Source organism: Schistocerca nitens, chromosome 8 (assembly GCF_023898315.1).
Source record: "Schistocerca nitens isolate TAMUIC-IGC-003100 chromosome 8, iqSchNite1.1, whole genome shotgun sequence".
Taxonomy (NCBI): domain Eukaryota; kingdom Metazoa; phylum Arthropoda; class Insecta; order Orthoptera; family Acrididae; genus Schistocerca; species Schistocerca nitens.
This window is the reverse complement of record NC_064621.1, coordinates 319,159,258-319,167,375: the sequence shown is the minus strand read 5'-3', so window position 1 is coordinate 319,167,375 and position 8,118 is coordinate 319,159,258. Positions and strand designations below refer to the sequence as shown.

Here is an 8,118-nt window from a genome sequence, read left to right as displayed (position 1 = left end):
CTATTTTTTTTTAAATCAGACGTTCTATGCGTACTGTAGCTCCAATTCCCGTCTCAGAATCAATAGTTGGCTCTTTTGAGAACGGAGAGTGGTTGGTGAGAGGCGCGTGAGTTTTCACTGTGGGCAGCAGGATTATTTCTGGATGAGAGATTTACGGGGCACTAGCCGTTACATTGCCAAATCCGGTTAAAAGTTTCACTTCAGTAGTTTTATGTTTTTATACCAATGTTCGTCAGCGGAGTGTCTATAGAATGTTATAATATGAGCAATTTCCATATTTGTGTGTCGTGTCATGAAACTAACAGCCATGTCGCGACGGTTACGGAATCTACAAACATGTATTTGAACATAATTCGGTGAGCATTCTAATTGAGAGAGACGGTTAGCTGTATCTTACTAAAATTCGTTAGTGGCGTTTGAGTGTCGTGTCGCGAGATCAGTAGCCAACCACGTCGCAAAAATGGTTGGGGCTCTGCTTACTCCAGTGAAAGAGCTCGACAGCGTCTTTCATGTAAGCCAACATTAATAAAAAAAAAAGTAAATATATCTGTTGCCTGAAACAAAAGAGAATATTCAGGCGGTGACTTTCCAATGATCGAAGTACTAGTGTATGAACAGTTTGATTAAGCAGCACGCCCGCATCTCGTGGTCGTGCGGTAGCGTTCTCGCTTCCCACGCCCGGGTTCCCGGGTTCGATTCCCGGCGGGGTCAGGGATTTTCTCTGCCTCGTGATGGCTGGGTGTTGTGTGCTGTCCTTAGGTTAGTTAGGTTTAAGTAGTTCTAAGTTCTAGGGGACTGATGACCATAGATGTTAAGTCCCATAGTGCTCAGAGCCATTTGAACCATAAGCAGCACGACAACAGGCCGCGAGGTTTTGGAAGCAGATAACTCTGGCTGAAGTGTTAGTTACAGTTTGGAAATTGTGTCATTATTAGAGCAGTTTGTGAACAGATCAGTCCAGTTTTTGTGTGTCCTGATAGTATGTACGTGGGTCTTTACCAGATACTTGTTTTCCTCTTCACGTTAAGGCTGCGCTACTTCGCTACTCATCAGTAAATTAAACAATACAGGGCGTCTCAGGAGGAATGGGAGGGATATGACAGGAACCATCATTTGAAACAATAAACTTCATTTGGACATATGTAGTATAGCAAACGATTTCCGAGATACAACACATTTAATGTGCAATGTTTTATATTTCCTGCATTACTTTATTCATTATCAGGCTTACTAGCGTCACTCAAATGTTGTACAGTTCCAAATACATGATCGTACTTCCCACCGTTAACTTCAGTGTCTTTCTGCGGTCTTGGGAGGACACGTGGTGAAAACTTTGGTAGATATCTGCGATCAGGAATGCGACGCCTTGGAAAGTGCTAACGGTATTCTTCAACAGCAACAGCCGCGGTATCATCGCAGAAACCGAAACCTTACACTTTTTTTTTTTTTTAGTCAGTCTTTTAACGGGTTTGATGCGGCCAGCCACGAAGATGTTCTATCATCCTGTCCCTTCTCCTTATTAGTGCTTTCCGCATATTCCTTTCCGATTCTATGCAGCACCACCTCATTCCCTACCCTATCAGTCCACCTAATTTTTAACATTCCTCTGTAGCACATCACATCTTAAATCCTTCGATTCTCTTCTGTTTCGGTTTCCCCACTTTACAATGCTGTGCCCCAAATGTATATTCTCAGGAATTTCTTCCTGAAGTTATGGCCTATGTTTGATACTAGTAGAATTTCCTCGGCCAGGAATGTTGATGTCCTCCTCGATCCTTTCGTCACTGGTTAGTTTGCTGCCCAGGTAGCAGAAGTCCTTAAATTCATCTACTTCGTGACCATGAATGCTGATGTTAAATTTCTCACTGTGCTCATTTCTCCTACCTCTCACTACTTTCGTCTTTCTTCGGTTTACTCTGTCACTATTTTGTAATCGTTAGACTGTTCATTCCATTCAGCAGATCATCTAATTTTCTTCAATTTCACTCAGGATAGAAATGTCATCAGCGAATCTTATCGTTGATATCCTTTCGTCTTGCATTTTAATTCCACTCTTGAACCTTTCTTTTATTTCCATCATTGCTTCACTGATGTACACGTTTGACAGTAGGGGTGAAAGACTACATCCTTGTCTACATCCTTTTTAATCCGAGCACTTCGTTCTTGGTCGTCCACTCTTATTATTCGCCGTTGGTTGCTGTACATATTCTACATTACCCGTCTCTTCCTATAGTTTACACCTATTTTGCTCAGAATTTCGAACGTGTTACACCATTTTACAATGTCGAAAGCTTTTACCAGGTCAACAGATCCTATGAACATGTACTCATTTTTTTCAGTTTTGCTTCCATCACCAACCGCGACGTCAGAACTGCCACTCTGCTGCCTTTCTAACTAAATCCGTCCGAACAGACTTTCGAAGGCCCAAAGGTACCGATCGGCCGCCGTGTCATCCTCAGCACACAGACGTCACTGGATGCAGATGTGGAGGGGCATGTCGTCAGCACACCGCTCTCCCGGCCGTATGTCAGTTTACGAGACCGGAGCCGCTGCTTCTCAATTAAGTAGGTCCACAGTTTGCCTCGCAAGAACTGAGTAGATCCCGCTTGCCAACAGCGCTCGGCAGACCGGATGGTCACCCATCCCAGTGCAAGCCCAGCCCGACAGCTCTTAACTTCGGTGATCTGAAGGGAACCGGTATGATCACTGCGGCAAGGCCGTTGGCACTCTGCTGCCTTTACCTTTCCTAAAGCCAAACTCATGATCACCTAACACATCCACAACTTTCTTTTCCATTTTTCCGTATATTATTCCAGTCAGCAACTTGGATGGATGTGCTGTTAAGCTGACTGTGCGATATTTCTCGAACCTGTCAGCTCTTGCAGTCTTCAGAATGGTGGGTGATACTTTTCTGAAAGTCAGATTGCATGTCGCCAGTCCGGAACCGTGCGACTGCTACGGTCGCAGGTTCGAATCCTGCCTCGGGCATGGATGTGTGTGATGTCCTTAGGTTAGTTAGGTTTAAGTAGTTCTAAGTTCTAGGGTACTAATGACCACAGCAGTTGAGTCCCATAGTGCTCAGAGCCATTTCAACCATGTAATTTTTTTTTTTTTTTTTTTTTTTTTGCATGTCGCCAGACTCGTCTTGTTCCCACTTCCCTCTATGGCTTTAGAAATTATGATTAACTGTTATCTACGCCATATGCCTTATTTGATATCAAGTCCTCCAAAGCATTCTTAAAGATTGTAGTGCTGAATCTCATATCTCCTTTACATCGACTCCTGTTTCTTCTTCCATCACATCAGACAAGTCTTTCCTCTCTTAGAGGTCATCAGTGTACACTTTCCACCTGTTTGCTTTTAACAGCGTGATTCCCGTTCTCTTCTTATTACCACCCCTGCCTTTAATTTCACCAAAAGTTGTTCTGACTTTTCTATATACTGAGCCAGTCCTTCGGCCAATTATTTCTTTTTTCGAGTTCTTCTCGTTTCCATGCAGTTACTTCCTCTTAACTTCCCTGCACTTCCTATTTATTTCCTTTCTCAGCGGCTTGTAGTTCTGTATTCCTGAATTTCCCTGAGCGTTTTTATATATCCTTCTTTAATCGATCAACTGAAGAATTTCTTTTGTTACCCATGGTTTCTTCGCAGTTATCTTCTTTGTACCCATGATTTTCCTTCCCACGTCTGCGATTGCCCTTTTCAGAGATTCCCATTCCTCTACAACTGTACTGGCTACTAAGCTACTCCTTATTGCTGTATCTGTAGAATTAGAGAGCTTCAACAATATCTCGTTATTTCTTAGTACTTCCGTACCCCACTTCTTTTCATACTGAGTCTTCCTGACTATTCTCTTATGCTTCAGCCTACTCCTCGTCACAACTACATTGTGATCTAAGACTACATCTGCTTCTGGGTAAGCCTTACAATCCTGTATCCAATTTCGAAATCTCTGCCTGACCATGATGCAATCTAACTGAAGTGATTTCGAAGTACACCTCCTTCTCTTGTGGTTCTTGAACAGAGTATTCGCTATTGCCTGATGAAATTTGTCACAGAACTCAAGTAGTTTTTCTCCTCTTGCATTCCTTGTCCCAAGCCCATATTTTCCTGTAACCTTTTGTTCTGCTCCTTCTCCTACAATTGCACAATAGTTGCCCGTGACTATTAAATTTTCATCTTCCTTTATGTAATGTTTTAACCTTTCAATATCCTCATATACTTTCTCTATCTCCTCATCTTCAGCTTGCGACGTAGGGTTGTGTAACAGAACTATCGTCATCAGTGTTTGTTTGCTCTCGATTCTGATAAGAAAAATCCTATACTGAACTGTTCACCATATCGGCGTATTATTCATTAGTGAATACGTCAGTGGACAAACCCAGTTAACGACGGATCTGTCTGATACACTATTTAATCTCACACACTACTTCACTCACAAAACACCATGGGTAGACTGCACTAGGGTAGTTCAATGGCAGGAAGATATCACGAGCAGGAACGATTTAGCTTGGGCTAAAATGTGTTAAGCAGCCTGTTTATGTGATTGTATATTGCCAGCGCTATAAACTGCATTAATATTACTGACACCGCTCTGCGCCCTCGCTAAGGGTCTCTGTGGTTGGTGGACTTGCAGTTCGAAATTAATAGTTAGCAGTGTTGGAGGTTAGCAGTGAGAGAACGGATGGTGTGGTCGTGTGTCCATCATAGATATTTAGTGCTGGTTGACAATTGATTGTAAAATGATGATTGATGTAACTCTTAGTGTTTTCTAATGAAATTATTGATAATTATATAATTTGGAACTGGATGTCATATGATTAAGGCAAAATTTGCTAAATACATTGTTTGCTCTGATACAAAATCTTTCCATTGCTAACCTCATGCCTATTAGTAGTCAGAGCCCACAGTAGTTACAATATTATTATTTAGCTGGCTGTAGTTGCTGCTTGCTGTTATTGCTGTAGTTCGTGTAGTGAAGATTTTCTGGGAGGTAAGTGAGTCATAAGAAAGTGTAGGTTATTCTTAGGATTTCTGCTAATTCAGGCCCTGTTCTTTTGTGTTAATTATTTGCAGTCAGACTGCATTGTGTTCGTACATTTTGGGGAATAAATGAATATGATAAGAATGAGTTATATTTGTCAGGGAAAATTCTATAGGTCAGTGTTTGAAATGATAAAAAACAAGTAAAGAGCAGTAGGTTCAGTTTCACTCAGTTGACCCAGCAGCATTCAGTACATTCAGTTTCATTCACCCAGTTAGTTAAATGTGTAGAAGTTTCACCTGGCGACCCTGCCAGGGCACTTCACTGGAATCTGCTGACATTCTTATAATTGAATAATTAGTGCATGATTGGAAATTAGTAATTGTGTACTGCTAACATATAATTGATTACATGGAATCTCCTTTGTAGTTGTAGTTTTTAATTGTTGTACTGTATAGTAATGAGGAAATCAGTTGTGGCATGCATGTGGAATTGCAGTAAGTATCTCACTGTCGGTTTTGCAACTAATTAGATATTTATAGATTTTCTGTCCTATTTTAGTGTGTCTTCCTGTTTTTGTTTTTCAAAATGTTTTTGTGTGTTATCATGAGAAATAGTGTGACAATCACAGCGTGCAAAAAACGTAAAAGAAGGCGGCAAAGTAAAATTGAAAAATGTCAGTGATGACAAGTGTAACTTGTTAGCACCACCTTGTGATGAATTGACAAATATTCAAGACAATAATTTGATAATTGTGCATAGGAACGCGGATCAGGTAGTAAATAGCGGTGTAGACATTGAAACAATCAGTAAACAGGGAAGGATTGTCGATCGATCGGTCACTAACAGTTCGCCTCATAAATGCAAAATAACATAACAAAATCTTGCAAATACAGTAGTTTCAGATTTGAGTTATTGCACTTTTCTCAGTCAAGTGGAGACATATGTTCTGCTTTTCAAGATACAAATATTGCTGATTCAAATGCACTGTCAAAAAGCACAAAGGAACATGTACCGGTCACTAATGCATGGCTATTGCAATTAAGACAGTATCAGAAACAAGTACAGCAACAAGTGGAATGAACACAGCAACAGCTTCATAAGCGGGTCACAATGGAACAAAATCTTGGAAAGTTAGACACAATGGAAAAAATTTTCAAAAGTTAGTTACAGCACTTGAACAAACACGTGAAGATTTAACTGCCGAGCTACTTAAAATCGAATCGAAATATCAAAACGTTTCTGAATATGTAAAAAACACATATTTGCGAGCATTTTCATACAGAAATATTTTGAAGTGAACTATCTAATCAAGAATTTATGGAATTTATTAAGACAGTAATTTTACAAGTTCACTTTTATAGAGAACTGTCTTACTGAGTGCAGAGTGAAAATCTCATTCCGGAAACATCTCCCAGGCTGTGGCTAAGCCATGTCTCCGCAGTATCCTTTCTTCCAGGATTGCTAGTTCTGCAAGGTTCGCAGGAGAGCTTCTGTGAAGTTTGGAAGGTAGAAGAGAGGTATTGGCAGAAGTAAAGCTGTGAGTACAGGGCGTGAGTCGTGCTTGGGTAGCTCAGATGGTAGAGCACTTGCCCACTAAAGGCAAAGGTCCCTAGTCCGACTCTCGGTCTGGCATACAGTTTTAATCTGCCAATAAGTTTCAAAGGAAGTATTGATAATTATTAATTTTGGAACTGGATGTCACATGATTAAGGTAAAATTTGCTAAATATATTGTTTGCTCTGCAACAAAATCTTTCCTTTCCCAACCACATGCCTACTAGTAGTTAGAGCCTATAGTAGTTAGAATCTTTCAAATTAGCTGGCTGTAGTTTCTGCTTGCTGTTATTACTGTAGTTCGTGTAATGGAGATTTTCAATCAGGAAAGTGAGTCATAAGAAAGTGTAGATTATTGTTAGGATTTCTTCTAATTCAGGGCCATTCTTTTGTGTTAATTATTTGCAGTCAGACAGCATTGTGTTTGTATATTGTGTGGAATAAATGAATATGATAAGATTGAGTTGTATTTGTCAGGGAAAATTAAGTAGGCCACTGTTTGAAATGATAAAAAACAAGTAAAGAGCAGTAGTTTCAGTTTCACTCAGTTGACCCATCAGCATACGTACGTACGTTCAGTTTCACTAACCAGTTTAAGTAAAAGCTTAGAAGTTTCAAATGAAACATTAAAGAGGCAGGGTGTGTACGCCACGCCACTAGCCCAAAAAGAAATGTACATTATATGTCTTCTGTTTCAGAAAACATTCGGAATAGGGCATATGGCTATACGAAGATTTTGCTTTAAATGAACGTTTCTGTAACCTTTGTAAGTAGTGTAAGTAGGCTGTTTAGGTTTTTTTATTGGTAACGCCACCTCTGTATGAAAATCACTGGCTGTGCTGTGTGCAGCCTGTGGCTGCTTTGCATTGTTGTAATACTCGCCATTGTAGTGTTAGGCAGCTGGCTGTGAACAGCGCGTAGCGTTGGGCAGTTGGAGGACAATATGTGAGAAGTAGGGACTAATAGTGTTTGCACGTGTGTTAATGATTCAGCAAGGGACTGGATAACAGCATTGCTGGTTCTAAGGACAATTCCAAAAATTTCGTGAGTGGACAAGTGGTGGTTTATGGACTTGCTATATTCTCCGCAAGACTCTTCGATGGTGATTGTGCACCTGCACATTTGCAAGAGATGGCTGCTGGCCGTCTGTACAAGGACTGCAGTGGGTCTGCACCTTTGATGACCCACCAATACCATTATTTCTACAAGGACTACAGTGGGTCTGCGTCTTTGCTGACTCACCAGTACCATTATTTCTACAAGGACTGCAGTGGGTCTGCGCCTCTGGTGGCCCACCAATACCGTAATCTCTACCAGGACAACAGTGGGTCTGCTCTGTGATGACCTACCCACCAATACTCTTCAAAACTTCGACTGACTCCCCTGTGGGTTTGCTCTGTTGTGGCCCATGACCTGACTGCATGTCAAGAGTCAACACTGTCTTTCCGTTGGAAGGACAACACTACTTCTTCAAGACTGTATGGAAATCCACTACTTCTGTGTACATTTTCTTTTACTGCTCAGTCTTTGAGAAAAACACTGCAATTCAACCATCGGGACTGTCTTTATGGACTGCGA

The 8,118-nt window shown here is 40.9% G+C and overlaps 1 pseudogene; it reads right to left on the bottom strand.

Annotated features, from left to right (window-relative positions):
- Window positions 1–2,607: 2,607 nt before the first annotated feature.
- Window positions 2,608–2,725, bottom strand: LOC126199998 (5S ribosomal RNA; annotated as a pseudogene).
- Window positions 2,726–8,118: the final 5,393 nt, after the last annotated feature.